This window comes from Apis florea, unplaced genomic scaffold (genome assembly GCF_048593485.1).
Source record: "Apis florea isolate Af1SG1 unplaced genomic scaffold, ASM4859348v1 contig_3170_pilon, whole genome shotgun sequence".
In the NCBI taxonomy this organism is placed as follows: Eukaryota; Metazoa; Arthropoda; class Insecta; order Hymenoptera; family Apidae; genus Apis; species Apis florea.
Genome location: NW_028256714.1, coordinates 4,079,702 through 4,100,723, shown reverse-complemented (window position 1 = coordinate 4,100,723; position 21,022 = coordinate 4,079,702). Strand labels below are relative to the sequence as shown.

At 40.8% G+C, this 21,022-nt stretch overlaps 1 long non-coding RNA gene across 1 annotated transcript; it reads right to left on the bottom strand.

Moving 5' to 3' along the window:
- Positions 1-2,120: 2,120 nt before the first annotated feature.
- LOC147657373 (uncharacterized) lies at positions 2,121-20,123 on the bottom strand. Its single transcript, XR_015292597.1, has 2 exons — positions 19,863-20,123; positions 2,121-2,819 (listed from the first exon to the last, which is right to left on the bottom strand). It is a non-coding gene; the product is annotated as an uncharacterized LOC147657373 (long non-coding RNA).
- Positions 20,124-21,022: the final 899 nt, after the last annotated feature.

Genomic DNA, 21,022 nt, shown 5'->3' with positions numbered 1-21,022 from the left:
TTTTTTTTTACGTTGGTTTTATATCTCGGTGAGAGAATCTCTTTCGGTTTTTTCTCCGCTCGTTTTCGAAATCAATTTAAAAAAGACACGCATAGTTATGTTCGTTATTTTCGGGATACTGAAGAAGGTCCTTTTCTTTCCGCCAAGCTTCGTCCTGGCCACTGTCGATCGTAAAAATTTTTACGCGCGTGTATACCGGAGAGGCTGAATTTTATTATTTTTTGGCGAGATGAAATTCCGAATGAAAACTTCTTGTCGTTAAATTAATAAAAACGATAATCGTTCCGAGTGTGAATCGCAATCATTTGATTTCAGTATAATTACGTATTATCATTATATCGATGTGAAAGATTAAAATTTTCTTTCCATTTGTATATAAAATATACGTACGAATATACGTACGAATTTAAAAAAAACTAAACATAACAATTTAATCCTTTCAGACTAACACAAAATTCTTACGATTCTTCTAACTTATAATTGATATCCCAAAAAAACGAAACGAGATCATCAATCCCATAATTCTCTGGAAATTGCCAGAGAATCTGTTCTCAATTAAATTCCTCCCTCCTTCCCCTTTTTCTTATCGGCGCAATATTCATCGCGTCGTAAAAAAAAAAAAAAAAAAAAAAAAGATCCATCTTGAAAGGGTTAATAAAATGTCCATAAACCAGCTCCAGTGTATTCCTTCGTCCGCCTGTGTGTACACAACCGCTTCGATACACACCGAGCCGCCGACTCGCGGTGGGTTTTTCGTATTATCCCGGGCGACATAATATGGGGGGGAGGAGGGGGGAATTTATCTCGAGGAATCATGGTGGCTTAGCGGGGGTGGTTTCTTCCCTCGAAGGCAAATCCTCGTTGCGGAAGACAACGTCGGGCTGCGACCCCCTTGGACCTTCGGGCCATGTATATACATATATATATATATTTTTTTTTCTTCCCCGCGTCTCCAATTTCTCGTTTCCATCCACCCTCGCGAGGATGCCGCCGGATTTCGCCGTGTCCTTCCAACAACTTGACAAGAGTTGCCGGCTCCTCAGGGTCATACCGAAAAAAATATCACCGCGAAACCGACGAAAGAATGTATATATATATACACGGGATGAACGAACGTTGCTCCCGGTTCTTTCCTCTCCAACAGAGAAGAATAATGGAGAGGTTTTCGAGAGATGGAAAGGGTGTATTGCTGCTACTCTTAGCCTTGCATTTTCGTTAATGGAAAAACGTATTCGTGTTGATTAATTGTGGGATGGAATATTTCTTTTTTCTTTTCTTTCTTTTCCATGTAAATTTTGCGTCTTTTCTTCTGTGTTTTGTTTCTTTTCCATGAATTCGTAATTAAATTTTAATGCTAAGAGATATTATTTTATTATAGCAATCGTTAAAAGAATTTGGTTACGAAAGGATCAAGGGATCGTTCTCAATTTGGAAGATTTTTATTTGAAAATATAATTTGTATAAATATCGAAATATCGTATTTGGAAGTGAGGAATGTTTAAATAACCGTAGAATTGCGAATAACAGGGAGTTTCTAAAATTGTTTGAAGTATCGTGTCTTTCTTTTTCGCTGTAAAGGGACGAATGATCGAAAGAGGACACGGGAAAGTTTCGTGGGATACAATGCCATGCCGAGTGACAGCATCGTCGTGGAAATTGTACGAAGGGAAATATTAGGGTGCGGAATCGCGAGTAAACGTAAACTAAGAGGGATGATCCTGGAGGGGAGTGGGCTAGTCGGTGTTATATCGATTCTAATGATATTTTCGCGCCAAAGGCTATAAAAGAGCCGTGCAACAAGGGTGTAATTGATATCCTGTAAGAAGAATATATTTAATATACGTGTCCTTTCACGGTATACATATATTATAAATTTTCACGATAAATTTTAGCCCGAATTAATTTCTCGAATGTTCAATGCATAAATGTTTGAAAAATGTACTTATTTTCATATGAATACAGGGGATTAATATCTTTATGACGTTTTAATAAATGTAATAATCAACAGTTTACGTTAATAAATTATAAATTGTTCCAGGTAGAAGCTTTCCTTGTTTTGGATATTATTATTATTTGAATTTTTAAAGGATGGATATTCGATCGAAAAACTAAATCAGAAATTGATATTAATATTAAAAGCAAAAATTTATTACATACATTAATCTTCAATTAGATTAAAACGCTCAATTCAATTTTATTATTCTTCAACATATCGCCTATCTATTCTCGCCACTATATAAATACTATCTACTTATAATTTCATTATTATCAATGAATTATTTTGATGTAAAAATATCCCTTCAAATACATATTGAATTCCTTATAATATATTTCATTTTGACATTTCGAACTTCTTTTCTAATTAATTCATTCTTACTTTCGCACTGCTACATATCGTATTCATCGAAATAAATAACTTCTTTTTTAAACGCTTATCGTTAAAAAAATTCTTTTTTCTAAAAACGCCATTCGTTTCCAAAAACATACCTCGAATTCGACACGCATCGCCAAAACTCTTTCTCGACCCGACACCCATTCCTCCCGATGGTCCTCCAATTTTGGCAAATCGTTGCACGCAGCTTCCAATAATCCATGCCTTCCCTCCCCCCTCCTTCCCTCGATAGTAAATCGGCAACGCGCCTCGGATATAATAACTTTCTTTGACAGGGCAAATTGTACCTTCAGTTTCAGCCTGGAAAATAGAGCCATACGTCTTCATAGCCCATGGTAATGGGGTAATGGTACACGCGGAGAACGAGGCGGCATTCCCTCAGCGGAAGAAAATACAGAGCCGGCGTAACCGTCCAGATTATCTGCTCCTGTAAAATATTGAATTTTCACGGTGGATGGTATATATATATATATATATATATATATATATATATATATATATATATATATATATATATATATATATATATATATATATATATATATATATATATATATATATATAATATACATATATACGCGCGAATAAGCGGCGAGAAACAAGCGTGTGCACGGCGCGGAAAGGAGCCCTGTCCCTCGGCCGATTTAATGGGCGCAATTCAATTGTGCGCCACGGATCGGGTAAACATAGGGCAACGAGCATTAAATAACCGGTCCTATTTGGCGTTGCGAATTGTCGCTGCCAAGTTGGGAACGATACGTAAGGCACGGAACGGATAACTAACAGGATACGCGTTTATATACACCGATTGAACCGTTTATATCCCGTGTTTCCGTGGCTGTTTATCCGCGATTTGATTCGAGTGATGAAATCGAGGAACGTCGAGATATCGTGTTGACACTTTGACACGTGTGTGTGTGTGTGTATACACGAAGGAAATTTATTATTATTCCCGAAATTCCATCCTGTTCTTTCCACACGTTTCACACGTCTGCTATCCACGAGATGCCGCGTATCGTACGACACGGATCGGAGTTGTTGCAGGGATCGAGTACCTTTCTCTGGAAGCGTATCGTCGATATCTTGTTTTTATCGTCAATTTTTTTGTTTCCATAAAACACCAGCAACGATCTTTCTCGAGCACTGTGCACATTTTTGGAAAGTTAAAATTTATTTTCGCGCGAAATAAAGGGAGAGAGTCGATTCTCGAAATTTGAGTTTTTGGATTTTAAGTTTGACCAGTGAATGATATATTCATTTTTACACAGGCATTGCTTTCATCTGGCGGTGGTTCGCATATATAAACGCAAGCCTGAAAACAAGTGAATAGACGCCAGAAGAATAAGCAACTTACCGTGCTCGCCCATCGTATAGACGAAAAAGTGGGTTCAACTATTATTTTCTTTTCCAAGGAATTCGAAACTCGGCGAAAATCCCTTCCTTCATTCCTTTCCGCAAACTATCCGATCATCAGGCTCGCCGAAGGCAAATAAATCGGCCGGTTAAATGAGCCACCCTATTTGGCCTTGCAAATTGTCAGCGTCCGCTCGCGTAACGGGGAACAAGGTGCAAGGAACGAATATCCATGCGCTGGAGCAGTATGCACGGGGGCTATTAATCCGGTCCTCGAGGCGGCTACATAAATGGGCCGCCGTTCCGTAAGACGTTTCTATGGACGTGAGCGTTGGTAACCGGTGCCGGCGTCATAGCCGTCTTTGCCGCTTTTATTTTTCTCGAATCGATGGCACCGGCATTGTCGCCTGCTCGAACCGCCGCGGCTTTGTATGCATATGTAAAACGCGGTTTACCCGCGGCAGAAATTGCTCCCCATTGTACCGCGTGGACCGAAACGCCGCATTCTTTCTTTCTTTTCCTTTTCCTTTTTTTCTTTTTTTTTTCTTTTTTAGAAAATCTGCGTTCCACGTGCGCACGCTACTCGTTTCGCCTGATCGAGCTTCCATGGAAACTGGATATACTCTATTAAGAGGGGAATGGAATCGTTGACGATCCAAGTGGGGAGGAGTACTCGTTCTATCCTCCTCGAGTTCGTGAACAAGGGCAAGAAATTGCGAGATTATTGAAATAGGAATGCAGGTGGAATTAATGTGGAATATATCCTGTTTTAATTTAACTCGGTTGAAACTGGAAAATAACTTTCAACCGTTTTAACTTCCATGGTATTCCCAATCGAAAGAAGCATGGAATCTTGTCCTTTAAAACGCTCTTTCGTTTATTCTGATACGAGTTTCGGGATATCGTTGTACAAAGAAGAGAATAATTTTTAATCGTTTCTGCTACCTTTGTCCTTCTCGCTTACTCTCGTTCGCGCTTATCTATACCTAACTCTTAGAAAGTACTAGTATTCTAGGGAAAAATGTTCTAAATCACTAGATGACTCGTTCGAAAGGAAACTTCGAGCCCTTATATCTCGGCAACCGATCGAGATATCGAGGTAAAACAAAAAGGGATTTCACTGGCGAATATTTATCATCGAAAACTCGCGAAGATCGGGTTGATCCAATACCTCGATCGCTTCCGTTCCGAAAATGAGATCGCAAAGTTTCATCTGGATCGACAATCGAAGGTGTTGAAACGGGTTATGACGAATCGAGCCATTAAGGGCAACGGTCGTAAGCGGCACAGGGAGCCGCCAGATGACGATGATGATGACGATGGTGAAAGCTACGGATGATAGCGGCACCATGCCGTGCCCCGTTGGATACCGGCTCGATATCCCGTTGCGAGCAAACGGTTCTCAATAACTCGTCCACTTTTTCCATTCTTTGCCTCTCTTATTGCGAGGGCGTAGTACCAACACCTTCCTCCTACCTCCGTGATTCCTCGGCGAGTGAAAAATCCTTAATCCTTTCACCCTTTCATTCGTATGAAAACGGCAACACGATAGTTCCTAGATGCGCCTTCCACAAACCGTTTTATCCTCGTGTCCCTGATAGCTGCGCTGTCTTGTACGAGCAGTATAAGGGAAGTTATAAACTTCTATCATCGGAGAAGGAATGGAATACATTTTAATTCGACCATTGTAATTTCTATTTCCTCCCCTGTGTATATAAAAAATTAAAATTTCCGCAACGCGTAAATATTCGTCGCTGTGTTTCCACATGATGATTACATCTACGCAGACGACGAGCGCAATTACATCGAAGAACGAAGACTGTCCATTGGATAATGCAACGCGAAGGGAGAACGACTTTAATTTTTGATCGCGCACGTTGTAATTTTCCTCCCTTCGCATCCTGGTAACAAATTCCTCCTCTCTCCCCGTGGCACTTTTCTTAATGATATCCTTAATTGACGATACGATATGTCATCTGTTTGTTAATATCGTTCCATCATCTGTCGTATGTATATATATATATATTTTTTGCCTTTCTTTCCTTTCCTTTTTCCTCTTCCCCCACCCCTTCTCTTTTTTGTCATTTCGAATCGCCGTTTTCCTTTGTCGCCGTTTGACAGCGTAATTACGGTAACGATGATGATGTCGAGGATGATGACATCGTACAACGTGACGTAACGTTATCAACAAACAAACGTTGCTGAAATAATTATATTATCGTGAAAGGTGCCTTCGAACGACAATCCAGTACGTTGACTCGATGGACCAACCGGATATATACCTCTACTCACGATGATTCCAAACCTGTACGATCTTATGTCTTCCATGTCTTGTTTCACCTTCTTTTATCAAGCTTGTCAAATGTTGGCCGCCAACAACGAGCCAAGATCGCGCGTACGCAAACTCGGAAGCGACGCCAATCGCTGAATCCATTGAAACGCCTCTCGGGAAGCGAAGCAAGCGTTTCGCGTCCCGTCTCGGCGACAGTTTCCGACGGGACGCGTATTTACGACGCGTGGTGGCAGCAGCATCGGTCACGTGGCCCATCCCGCGCTTTCTCCTCTCCGCGTGGCGATCAGGCGCGTCAGGTGGTTCCGTTTCTCCCGTTTCCCACGGGCTTCGCTCGGCCTTTTATTATATCACTCGATCACAATGCACGCCGCCGAAACGCTCGTCTCCTCTCCGCTCGGATCGGAGAGGTAATGCAAGGTGCACCTGCAGCCGGCTGCAGCCACGGCTTGCGCCACGCAATAACACACCAGTGAAACACGGCAGCCGTGCACGGCGGATACGATAACCTGCGTGTGCGATCGGGACGTGTACGTGTCGTCCCTCGTCGATCCTTCCTCGTGATGGATGCGCCGCGATTCGGCTCGCTCTCTTTCGAAAGGGAAAAAGGGAAAAAGGGGAAAGAAGGTGTTTCGAGAGAGGAGGAGGCGGAGGAGGAAACGGTAATAACACGGGTGGAACACGGTGATCCTGTTATCGGTGTGACGGAGGGATTTGGACCAGGTTGACGGCCAGGTTCTCAGGCAACTGGGTCGAAAGTTTCGCCGATCGGGGGAGGAATATGGCGGGAAAAGTCGTTATCTTGCCGATTTTGATACATTTTTGGGGGGAAAGTCTAGATGAAACTTAGAGATATATTCTTTTACGATGAGTTTTGAATAAATCTTGGACTATTAGAGAAGGAAATCTTTTCAATTGTTCAAGGAAATTCCAAAATCCCCGATTTTCCACAATTCGAATTTGCATCCCAGTCACCCTCGACTGTCGCCCAATTCCGAGCCGTGGATCGAAATAGGCAGATAGGTAGAGCAACGATCGCGATGTAACCAATCATTCTCATCGATACCCAAGGATCGCAGTTTCGCGGGCGGCCGAATCGGCGGCGGTGACAAATGGCCGGTTGATCGTGATCGCGCGTGATAAATACCAACCGCCCTCCCGTCGTATCGTTGGCTCGGGCCTGGGCCCAACAGCCAACCGGTTCCTGGATCGCGATGGATATAGGTTCACCCGGTCGCGGAGGATCGATCGATATCGGCCCCGATAAATCCCATTATTAATGCGATTCGAAGGCAAGAAGTTGATAAATTGCCGACAAAGGGCGAACACGCCGATGCCCTGTGTCCGTCTCGCGTTACAAAACGATCCCCTAAGGCGGGGGGAGGGGGATTTATCCGGGAACTTCCTATTTTTCATGCTCGTCGTGCAATAAGCGAAGTACGATTCGAAGTGCGAGATGCAAAATAAATTCGAAGAAATTTCGAATCGCGCGTGTAATAAGGACAATGTGATTCGATAATTTTAATCGATGGAAGCGTACTCGAGGTATTTTTTCTTGATGGAAAATCGAGGGGAATTAGAAAATAGTTTTAGTTTTCAATCAAAGCACGAAGGGGATACGTAAACATCTATTGTTCCACGCTCGTGGAAGGAAAGCGCGTGGATCGAAATTATTTGAAGATGTAAAATACTGTAAATTCGAAGAAATTGATCGCGCAGAATAATGTGATTTTTCTTGCTGAAAAATGGAGAGGGGGATTTTATTAGAGCACGAAAGTAAATATCTATTGTTCCAGGTTCGTGGATGGAAATTACTTGGTGTAAAGGTTGGTAAAAATCGGAGTTAAAAAAAAAAAAAAAGGAAAAGAGAAGGGAAGGTAAAGAATTACCATGGTACACGCAATTAGAATGGGCAACAAGACGAATGGGCTTACAAATTAATGGCTAAAACCGACTTCGCGTTTCATTACGCTCGTATCAATTATATTTCCTCATCTACGTCTCCATTTGCGATCTCCGCTCGTAAAGATCGGCGGAGGGAAAGTAACATTAGTTTCCGCGATGCTTATCCTCTGTCTGTCAATAATCATCGATCAAAATCCCCGCGGAACGCGTGACTTGGCCCATCAAACGTTAAAGTATAAATATCCTACCGGAATTCTCATCGAGCAAAGGTCGAGCGACGCGTTCATAATTAGAAACGAAACGAGGGAAAGAGAGAGTTATTATTACAATCGGCCACAAAAATATTACGTATAACAATCTTTTTTGCTCATTGTTGTTCCTCGAATAAATGTACGAGTTAAGTACGATGAAAATTCGTTTGGGCACGTCATATTACAAGTATATATCGTGTACGGATTTCAAGAATAAAAAGGATGATCGAAAGACGATTGTAAGCTTGTGTAATAGTGCAAGGAAAATCGAGATGAAAGATAATTGATTTTATCCAATGTGATAAGCAGTTATTACATATTTTTTTATTAATACACCTGTATTTGTATGATAGAAAATTTTTACTTTTACGAATATGAAAGTATATTTTAATTTGTAGAAATATGAAACGAGTCTTATTGTCGTTTCTTATTGATTTTATTCACTTTGATTCTCATTCAATAAGAATGATCTTTAATATAAAAAGAAAAAAACTCTTTATTTCAATTTTATAAACTTTAAATCTTTTTTTTTTTTTTTAATTTCATACTCGTGATTGGCTACATTGGTTCATTCGAAATACGAGGCCCAGAAATTAAGATTACACCGAATTTTTACTACCGACTGTACGTTCGGTTACCAGTCGAGTCTCGAACGGTATAATAACGAGGCGAGATTTCGTAATCCGCGGAATTAATTGAAACGTCAATTTCGCGATTACTATGCGGGAGCTGTGATAATTATGAACGCTCGAGAGCCGCGATGGACGCAACAGATGAGATGGAAGAGTCAATTAATGGCAACGTGCCGTTGAGAAAACGCAATTTGTCTCATCGAGGCAACGCTGTTCTCCTTTCTCCTCGTCTCTTCGTCGCCCGTATCCGTCGGTATTCATCATAAAACTGTTGCTGCCATTAGTTATACGTTTGGATACGTTTCGACGCGTTTCGCGTTACGTAAACGTTAAAAGAATGACTCCTCGCTCGCTCGTAAACTGGAAGGTTTCGTCGGGATGTTTAGAAATTGGATTGCAACCTCTTGGCTGCAAGTCCTCGATGCTTGCAATTTTATCGCTTCGAACGTAGTAGTTTTTCTTAGAGAACGAAATTTTTTTATACTTTTCGATTAATTTTTTAATCAATTGTACTTACAATAATTTTAATCGTCACTTGTTTTAATCGAAACGAGAAATTTGTAGAGCCACGTTTATTCAATATCTTTTAATTTATCTACCTTAGAAATATAATATTCTTCAGAAATAAACATCAATCTCCTTCGAGTTAAATTTCACTATTTAAAATATTATATTCGTTATTCGTCATGAAAAGTCATCAAACCAATTATCAACATTCTCAAACTTCCTCAAACATCGCCATCCCATCTTGCCATCTTACAAATACTCTCTTATAAAAATATTATATTCGTTATTCGTCATCAAAAGTCATCAAACCAATTATCAACATTCTCAAACTTCCTCAAACATCGTCATCTCATCTTGCCATCTTACAAATATTATCTTATAAAATTATTATATTCGTTATTCGTTCAAAAATCATCAGAACAATTGTCTCAAACTTCCTCAAACAACACCATCCCATCTTGTTATCTTATATAAATACTTATCGTTAATTCTCATGATCTTTCGCAGTCGAAAAAAGAAAAAAAAGACGAACACTTTGGAAACGTTTGGAAAGGCGATCGACGCGGATCGATCGAAACATTCTCCACACGTTTCATTAATCAAAGCGTGGAAACCGCTTGGCCGACAAACGGCGGGCGCGAAATCCACCGCATCCAGCCTTTCGATAGCCCGGCCGTGCGTTAACAGGGCCGTTGATCGAGGTGAAATCGGCGTTCGAAGACGACGATCCATTGATCCCATTGCGCCCTCCGCGCGCCGTTCTCATTCTCGCCTGTAAACCGCGCGCCGGAACAGGGTCGTGTCCGTGCGACCGCGAGAAATTTCAATAATAACCGTGCGTGGCCATTTTCGATGGCAATTTCGATGGCGTTATGCAAACGGCAGAGAGAGAGAGAGAGAGAGAGAGAGAGAGAGAGAGAGAGAGAGAAAGATCCCACAAAGGTGGGACGGATGCTTAAGAACCGATTTACGCGGATGAAACGTAACTCGGTCACGAATGCGTTCTCTTCGTTGCAAATGGTCGGCTGGTGGCATCCGTGCCAAATTTCCCTCGTAAATTTTCAATTGCGATTTTTTCATCCTTTTCACGATACGTTAGAATCTTTTTAAATTTGATTTATTTAATCAATATAATAAATTACCTTCGATGAAAATCAATGTGTGAATAATACGTAGTAAAAGGAATGATATATGATAATTTTAACAGTTTATGAATTATAACTCGTGTTCAAAAGATAAAACAATCCAATTACTATTATATTAACCATTTTGAAATTATGTCTAAAACAGAATATTGAAATCACAATTCCACAAAGCGAATAATTATAGAAATTATAGAAATCGAAGGGAAGCAGAAACACTGTCTGCATCTTCTTTTTCTTTTTTTCTTAATCTTTTACCCGTAATCCATAATATCAAGATATAAAAATTCTGAACAATATTTCTCGACGAAATATTCTCAAAAAAAAAAAAAAAAGAATCGGCTCGCATTCAAGCGGATCACGAAGGCTACTTTTCTCGCGTCATGTGGGCCAGCTTCGCCTTTCCCACACTCACCGTCCTCCTGCTCCTCCTGCTACCCTACAATCTTTCCTCCAAGTTAATTCCAGGGCGGGCGAAACGTATCCTCGAATCGTACGCAGCCCCCCCCCCTCCCTCCCTCTCTCTCTCTTGGCCCGCTTTAAACAATTAAATTGCACCAACTCCTCTTCTGTTTTCTCTCCTCGAAGATGAAGTTGCATTGCCGATGGAAATAACTGTACCGCGACGTGTTGCGCGCGCGAAAAATGCCCGCGTTGAACAAGCAAACGGAGGAAGGAGGAGGGAATTGTTGCCTCGTAAATTGTCCAGAGGGAGAGTTTTACGAGCCGGTCTAATACTCCAGCTGGGAAGAACGATTCCGTTTTTCAATTGCTCTTGACGTCTTCACGGGATTGGCGGTGATGAGAGCCGGTGCCTCGGAGGGAATTAATGGCTCGTCTAGTTCGTTTCGACGGTGTCTATTCTTGAAATTGAGCGATGGTTGTTGCCGAGTAATATCGAGATTGGTTTTGAGAATTTTTTCTCGTTTTTTTTTTTTTTTTTCCCCTTCTTTTCCTGCTGTAGATTTTCTGTAGATTAGTTCGCGCGAGATATTCGGTGTTGAGAAATACGTGTTTGGTTGGCAAGTGGTTATTCAATGATTGGAAGTCTTCTTTTCACGGCGATGAAATTATTATATTTGCAATAATTTATGCAAGATGGTGGAATGATAAAACGGCTAGATGTTAAAATGTGTTTCGTAAGTGAATACTTATCGTAGAAAAGTTTTTGTATTTAAATGTAATGTACAATTTTTGGAAACATTTCCAGAAAAAAAAAAATAAAATTTTTCCTCGACACTTTTACTTACTTTTGATCCTCGAGATGGAAGAGATCGTAATCAAAGATCATAATCGAAATATCGTGGATTTTACCGGAGGCGAATGGATATCCTCGAATAGAAATGAGTCGAGGGATCGTCACGGATATCTGTTAAGCATGAAACCGATTCATACGCCTTGAAAAACGCAAATTGGCGAAGTTTGAAAAAGGGCGAGGAGAAAGGCTCGGCATACGTGTAGATTTTATCGATAAATCGAAGTCTTTGTTGAGACTGATAGAATATACCCGCGTGAAACTTACACGATAATGGAAGATATTGAGCAATTGCAAATGTTCGATGGAGTTTTTGCTTCGATGAAAAATTAGATCTTTGACACGTGAAGATTGATGTAAGCGCATTTATATACAAAATGCATATAAAGTCGTGCATAATAAGATTCGATATATAATTGCAAAAGTACATTTCATTGGCTCTTCTCATTGCAAGTATAATATAAATTATTCCTTCCTCCTTTTTTTACTATTTCAAATTAGTAAAATTCGAAGATTAAAATCAAACCTTTCGTTCGTTTAGTCTTTAATTAAAAAAATTTGACACAGAATAAAATGGGTATGGCGAAAGACGAAATTTTAACATACGCCCAATCCTATTGTACTCACTTTCAAGTATCAATCACTTTCTCTCTTATACACCTTTATACAATGCTATTTACGAGATCCTTGGTCCCATTCTTAACACCTTATGCCCGAAACGATCTTTAACATCATACGCATCAAAGTATGTTCCATTCACGGTGAATGGGCACGGTACGGTATCCTTCTCGAAAGGAGGCGAAAGAATGGAGGAGGGTGGTGGGTCATTGTGGGAAGGAGGCGATGCGTGGAGGTCGGAGCGAGCCGAGTAAATGGATCCCTGGAGGTGGACAGTTTCGTGGGCCTCTCATTTCGGGGCCCGTTCGTGCGGAACAGCTAACATAAATGGAGTTGCGGCTCCGTTAGCCACCTTTTTAAACGCGGCGATGAAAGGAGTGAAAGCGAGACCCTAATCCGACAACTTCCTGCCCAAATATCGCGCTTCGTTCTTCCTTCGACTTTTCGTCGATTATTTCTATATTTGTCTCGCACTGGATGAACTCAAACGTGTCGATTTTTCGTCGATTTTTCGACGAGTTATTCCAAAATATCTTGTATTTTGGAAGCTGTGCTTCCATTAATCATGTCACGTGATGTTTAAGCAATACCTCGATTAATGGGTCGATTAAATTGTGTGAAAAGATTCGAAAGTCTTTTTTTCTTTTTTTTTTTCGTTATTTATTTTTTAATTCTTCGCAAAAATCCTATGTGGAATAAAAGGGTTAATAAGAGAAGTTACGATAACAGGACAATACGAAAATGGCCTTACATCACGAAAGAGTGACGATGTAATTGATGACGTACAATGATGCGACGAGAAATACTCTTCGTATGTATCCTTGTCGATTCTTGTTTTAGATAAAAAAAAAAAAAAGGACGGGTATATAATTCGGTTATTCGGGCATACAGCTCAATTATTCGAAGCCTCGATCGTGAGAAGGAGGGTTCGATCGTTACAGGATTATTATCGATCGATCGACTACCGTGAGTCGGTATAAATCGTTCTCTCGATTTTCGTTCCAAGCCCTTTCTCCCTATCTCGCCTTCCTTATCTCTCGGTCTGACCAGCTTCGAGCAGTAGCTTCGTCTTAATGATCGTCGATCATAATCTATTCGGATGTAAATGATCGGGACCCTCGAGGGCAAATGAATGAAAATGCGCATTAAATGTGTATTGTATCACGTTGGCCTTCTTTTTTCTTTTTTCTTTTCTTTTCGTTTATCTGTTTGAATTTTGCAATAAAAATATGATTGCAGAATTTAAAGTTAATTATTGAGTAATACTCGATTTAATATTTATAATTTTCTTATATTTAAAATTTTATGTTTTTTATGGAGTGTAATAAAAAAATTCTGCTCCAACATTGCATTTATCGTAAATTACACGATAAATAAATCTTAATCCATATTCGTTATATCACGCGTCTTTTATATTTAACCTCTGTGAAAATTGATCCTTTAAACGCATCTCATGTGTAATGTGTAACTCTGTGACACGTATATTAAAAAAATAATCTAAAAAATATGCGCAGATTAAACAATGGCCTTAACCTCTTTCTTCATCTTTATTTCGTCTCCACTTAAATAAATATCCATTGCACAAAGTTGATTGAGAGTTATTTGTTTCATCGTGTCGCCGAATAGAAAATTTGTCTCTGACACATGCGCTCGATAATAAAGGGACCTTGTATCTACGATACCAATGTTTTATTAACTCCCGGACAACCTTAGGAGGTCCATGTGTAACCAGAAACCAACCGCTGCCCGCCCCAGGACATCTAATTCGTTCCCCTCCTGCGCCCAGGTAAAATAATATTCGGCCGCACGTGTTACGTGAACACGAACTCTTTCGTGTCCTCGATGAAAATCTAGGAGCCGGTGTTAGATTCCTTCGTGGGGCTAGTTTCTGATGAAATTACAAAAAAGTTATAGCAACTTGTACATTGAAAGAAAGAAAGAAAAAGAGCAAAGAAAGAAGAACTGCAAAGGGAGGGAGACGAGAAAAATGGAGAGGACAAGGAAAGGATAAATAAGGTGAGCAAGTGAGTGTTCGTGTTCCAAAGGAGAAGCTGATCTTATGCAGATCCTATTACTAGGTCGTTCCTAACGATCCTGTTACCAGTTCGAGTGACGTCTTCCTTGTAGATAGGTCATCCACTTCCGCCTCTTCGTTATTGAACCAATTTGCTTGAAAAAAAAAAAGAAGAAGAAGAAGAAAGAGAAAAGAGAAAAAGGAAAAAATTACACGACGGGAGGAGACATCGATTGGACGACGATGGTCGTTCGACGATTTTTCGAGGTCCACGATGGAATTTTAATTGCAGTCATTCCACGGAACGATGTCGTGTCATCGTCGTTGTATAATGACGCTGATAAAAATACGAATTACGTCCGCGCGAGGATCGTCTCTCAGAAGGCTTCAAACCTGGACAGGAGGATGGAAGGAGGAGGATCCTTCCTTGGTGATTTCCTTGGCCGTGAATTCGACGTGAGAGGGGGGGGAGGGGAGGGAGGAAGGCAGGATATAAAGGTGGACGATAAAGAGATGGAACGTCGTTCCATGGAAGAAATGTGTCGTCGTTTCGAGGCAGCAGGATATATCACGTGATTCGCGAATCCTGCGACAGGAATGTAAAAGAGTTCGGTTAAGACGATTTTGAATTTTGAATTGTAAATTAAGTGATGGATATTATTATGGAGTGGATTTATTTTAATGGTTCTGTTTTATTCGAACTCTCTCATTCTCGAAAATAGCAATTTCTTAACGATACGAATCTCGTCGAAAACTGTGACGAAAAACGTAGATATAAAAGACGTAAGAAAAGAAATTTGAAAGAGGAGAGAGAGTGTTAAAGTATTTAATATTTCGCGAAATTTATATGTTTGAAGTTCAAGTTGAAAGAACTCAAGCTTCATTTAAAATTCGAAATTATTTTATGAATTAATTTCACATCGCGATGAAATAAATTTCCTCACTTCGAATCGATCAATTTTGGAACAAGGCTTAAGAAGAGAGTCCCGTTCCCCACAATCTTGCAAGTGTTTCTCATTTTTCAACGAATAACAAGAAATCGGATCATATTTTCTCGCGAATTCATCAAGAAACAAATCATTTACCAAAAAAAAAAAAAAAAATTAAACTCGAAAGTCACCACGTATCAATGATCATTTCCAGGGACACGCACGTCCATCGATTTTCCACCCCCGGGGTGAATTAAAATTCCAAAATTTCGGCCGAATCGCGCTCGAATTTCGGCTGGTATTTCACAATGGGGACGACGCAGAGAGAGAGAGAGAGAGAGAGAGAGAGAGAGCGGCCACCGCGTTGCCAAGCTTTCATCCCGTGGCGCCCGTGTGATTGATAGCAACCCTCCGTCCAAACTTTCATCCCGCCCCTCCAACCGCTCTCCAACCCCTTGTCATACAGCTCCTCATCCTTGGCGATGCTCCTTGCCAGTAATCAGCGACAGTCCGACAGTCAGACTCTCTCCATTGCGGATCGCACAAAGACACTGGCGGATCATTGTCCTTTGAAATGGATACCGAGCAGGAATTCTAGGTTTCCGCTCGAACCAACGGAATGCCCTCCCCCTCTCTCCTCTTGTTCCGCCAGATACCATCTTTCCTCGTCTCTTATTGGGACGATAAACGTGGGTGAGGTTGTATTGTCGATCGGTGCAAACGATTGTTGTGCGGCGAGATTCTGGAGGACGAAAATATTCGAAATGGATGTGTTGGAAAAGTGTAGGTTCGGATCTTTCGTTTCTCTTTCGTTCGTTTTTAAACGAATTTTTCCTTTCTGGCGAAAAGGAATACGAATATCAAGTTTTTTTTCGTTCAACTTGGTTTAGATTTATTCGATTTTGCACACACGCAGCATGGGATGGAAAATGGCAAATGATTTTTGTGTTATAAATTTACTATAAACAGTGGTCGGTATTAATTATTATCGTTTAGCAGCGAAATAATTAATCTTTCCAACTGAAGAAATACAAACATTTCTCAAACACTTTCGACGAACTGGTTCGATCCGGTTTGAGACAAGTACTCGTTCCATGCGAATCTATCATTCTTCGTTCAAACAAACATCATCTTACGTCACGAAGCATTGATCAGAACGCGTTTCCATTCACCTTTCTCCGTCGTAATTTCTCGCGGTTCCATCCGTGGATAAAGCGATGGATTCGTCGATTAAAAATTCCGACGAAACGTAGAAGATTATCTCGAAGGCGAGGAACATCGGCGCTGCATTAGCGCTTAAACTGTTTTATCGGCATCGGTGATCGAGATCCACCGATAGAGTATGAATATGTAAATGACAGGGGTGGCTGTGAGTGAGCCACGTATATATATATATATATACGGGAATGCTTTCTTAAATCGCTCCACGATTCTCACCGATCTCTCCTTCTCAACGTTTTCTGATCTCCTGCCACCGCGAAATTGCGCGAAGATTATCAACGCAAGGAGTATTATTCAGCCTCTCGATCTACAGTTTCTCGTTCTCGTGACCGAGGAATGGTAATGATAGTGACCGGTTTTGATGCTGATTTTTAGCGACTGTTACGTCGTGTTCAAATGAGAAATTGGAAAATTATCGGGAGACTCGGTTTGATATTACATCGATCGAGTCTGTGGAAAGATTTTTTTTTTTATACCGGCGATAAATTTTGCATATTTTTAACCATTACTTGCGATTACTTTAATGTACACGAAATGGATATCGATATCAAATTAAATAAGTAACATAGAAATATATATATATATTCATGTGTATAATTTAAATTTCACAATTTTGATTGAAAATATATAAGAGAAGGAGAAGGATACGATAACAGAAGCCTGGGATTATTGCGTCATGCATTAATAGCTTCTAACAATCTTAAATTACATAAAAATTTGTAATATTACTTCAGCTTCGCGTTAAAATGAAATATTCAAAAATATTCACAAATGCCATCAATCAATCAAATCGCATTTATTTATCCATCTCTTCCAAAACCAAGCTACACTTAATCCAAACCGATTTTTGATGAAATATATCATATCGATGAATCTCCTCTGCCCAAGAAGGGCCCAGGAATGAACGTTGGGCTACCGATTCAATGATCGAATAATGAACGAAATGGAAATATGAGGAAACCTTATCCGCGAGGACGAGGACCCCCCGATAAATCAAAAAAGCAGCGGGGGCGAAACGTTATCGGGCCGAGATCAAAGAGCTCGAACGATTCGATCGAAGGAGGGGCCCGGCCAATTATCACTGCCAGGGAAGAAGAAACGCAATGGCGGCCGAGAAGGCGACCACGGGTTGGGGATGTTCAATTAATTAAGCCTGCGGTTAAACAACTGCGGGAGGTCAAATATTTTTCCCGTTTTACGATTTTGCATGGACCGTAGGGGGGAAGGTTATTCGACTTTTTGGGACAAGGAAAGGAAGAGAAGGAATTTTTGAATCACTATTTATTAGAGTTAATTTTAAAAAAAGAAATATATACGCGATACGTTTTTTTTTTTTTAATTAGTGAGTCGAATTAACGAGTTAACGATTTTAAAATCGATCATTTTTATCTTCCAAATAAAGAGTTAATCTTTCGTTCGAATTAAAATAATTTTAAATAGGGGATGATAATAATGAATTATCCGTTTGTATATAAGAAAATATTTTAATTATTTGAAGTTACATTTAGCGTGTCTTTTTTACGTTTCGGCAAGAGATAGCAAGGAAGGTAAAGAAAGATCGGGAAGATTGAATAGAAAAAAGGAAGGAAGAGAAAGGAAGGATGTCACTCCAGTTTGGTGTTGGATTACCACGAGCCTACGGGTAGCGGTTCCTCGAAACGTGCAATCGAGGCCCGCGGGATTCTCCCTGGGAAGAATTTTGGGGATGCAACCCCCTCGGAAACTCGAGCATCTTCGATCTTTGCTACGCGCTAAATAAATCGCGTAATAAAAAAACACATTTCCAATCTCAAACGTTACTTTTACAAACATGCTTTTGAATCTGGAAAAACCACCGGAAAAACATCAACCAACCGACGACGATCCAATCACGCGAATGGAAAGGCCACGCGAAATTATATTAAAAATCGGACAATTAAAGCGTCATCACGAAGCATCATCCTCGAGAAGTAATAAAAAAAAAAAAAAGAAGAAAAACAGAGAGAAAGACAAAGCAGATGGACGGACAGAGAGAGGGAGGAGGACGGAGAAAGGTATGGCGAGGCACGTACCGCTCGCGTGTGGTCCATCAATCACGGCGTGTTCCCGGCGACAGGTGGACACCGGGGTCGATGGAGAGGCCACATAATTGGGAGAATAGTGCCGGTTTGCTGGTCGGCCGGACGCACGGTCATTTATCTTGTCGCGATCGACCGGGCATCGACGGCTCGCCTCGATTCGAGTTAACGCCCGTGAAATCGTGCGTCGACCGCCGCCACGGAAAATCCGACCCGATCCCTCACCGATCGATACCGGATACTATTTTCCTCTTGTTACGCGGACGTTTTACCAGCTGGCTCGAGAATCGATGAGACCGTGACGGTGTATAGGTGTATAACGCGTCCACCACCGGCCCGTTCCAGCCTTTCTCGATCTTTTAATGCTCGCCAATTGGGGATGATGGGGGTTGGAAACGAGTCGTTGATTAATCCTTGGATGGATATCGTTGGTGGTTACGAAGTAGTTGGATGGTGGGTAATGTTATTCGGTTGCAAAGATCGGATGACCGAATGATAGCAGCGAGGCTATGTAAATGGGTATCTGAGATTGGATATTGGAGACTGAATTTTGAAATCGTGGAAAATTATATGTGTATGTAATCAAGATGGATGATGTTTATCGAGGATGAGGTTGATCGTCGATTCGAAAACATTTCGAAGACGCTATTAGGCGTCGAACGGTGCATAACGAAGGCTCATTAACTTGGGGGAAAGACTTGGACAGACCTTCTCTCTGACGAACGCTGAATAGCGTTTATAAGTAGTACGTAATTACAGTGATTGAAGTGGAAAGGCCTCGTTGGCACGTTTCAATTAACGACCAGGTGTTTATAATTATTATTTACGAGACGTTCCCTATTCATCGTTTGACCTTGTACTCGAAACATTCTAAATTCATTTCCAATTATCTAATTTTTCGTGAATACAATTTTTCTTCTTTTCTTGTATTTTTTTTTTTTTTTTAATCAAGTCTGTAGGTTGTCGAATAAATTGCAAGAAATTTAATACAAGTAATTTCCGTTGTAACTATTTCTTGAGATGCCATTACAAATTAACATTTTTAAATCTAATGCATCAAGATCTTTCATTAATCCAATAAAATACTTACTTACACATATAATAATATAATTATTTTAAATCGATCTGTGCGATTTCAAAATTTTTGACGTCATTTTTTAATCAACTTTCCATAGTTTAATTTGTATACGCCGTCAACACTTTTCCCCGCATTCTCAATCTCGGTCCCCACTCGAAAAACCTCTCTGTCGAAAGGTACAAGGTTTTTTGAAAAAAAGAATTGTAAAACTGACCTACCTAACTAATCTAAACTATTCCCCCACATCGTTCGACTACATTTGTCGAGGCTCTATCTCTATCCAAAGATACCACTCCGGCTATCGAAAAACACGAACGGCGAACCGAGCCGATAAAACGGTAATATAACTATTTTCCAGATAACGTCGCATTAACGACGTTTATTCGGAACGCGCACGCACCGCTATTAGCACTATCTAGAAGCCCAGTTGCAGCCATGGATAAGCAGGCTACTTGATGCACTCTCCTCGAGTTGCATCTGCGATTCCCGATCCGCTCGCCGGTTAATTGCACGCGTATAAATAAACCTCTTTATTTACACCGCTCCTCTCGCTGTATTCCCCTTCCCCCCCCCGGCTCGTTTATCTCGAGCCCGCATGCTCTCCGTCCTCGTCCGATTTTCGTTCTTCTTTCGTCGCGCGTGTGCCGCCATCTCGAGCTGGTGGGGGATAATTAAAGGCGGTCGCATTAATTGCGTCGATCGGACGGCGTTGGAGGATGTTGAGAGGGGTTTGGTGTTCGATAGTGCAAGCGCCCGTTGCAAAGTGCTTGGACGAGGCCTCGGCTCGTTTTAATTGATAAACGATCACGATTGGGAATGGTGGAAACGCGTGTGTGCACGTTGTTTGCCGTTCGAGGCTGGATGTTACCCGTCGATTTCCTGCCAAGCAGATGGACGATCTTATTTATGCCGCCTCGTGTCCCGATCTCAACGGATAATTTTAAAAGGGATCCACGAATCGTTACGTGGAGTCAGTTATAAGAACGTTATAGAGTGGAAAAGATTTTGGGAAATGTGAAAATGTCGGTTTGAATTTTTCGTGCAGTGTATACATTTGCACAAATATATTTTGTATTTATATAAAAATTTGTATTTTTACACATGAGATAAATTTGAGCAGGATCGATGGAAGGAAAATCGAATATCTTGGAAAAAATTTTCGCAGTGGAGGGAAATCGTTGCTCTGGAAAACCTGTGAAAAATTTCCGTGGCACGGTGTGTGTGTGTGTGGATATTTAATCGGCGTTGTCACGTTAATTCGATCACCTTTAATCGAATTCCTCGGATGCCTGTCTGGCTGATCGGCCGTGCTTTGATCGAATATAAAATTTCCTCCGGCAAATACAGAGCTTTTTCAATCACTGGCCACGGGCGGGCG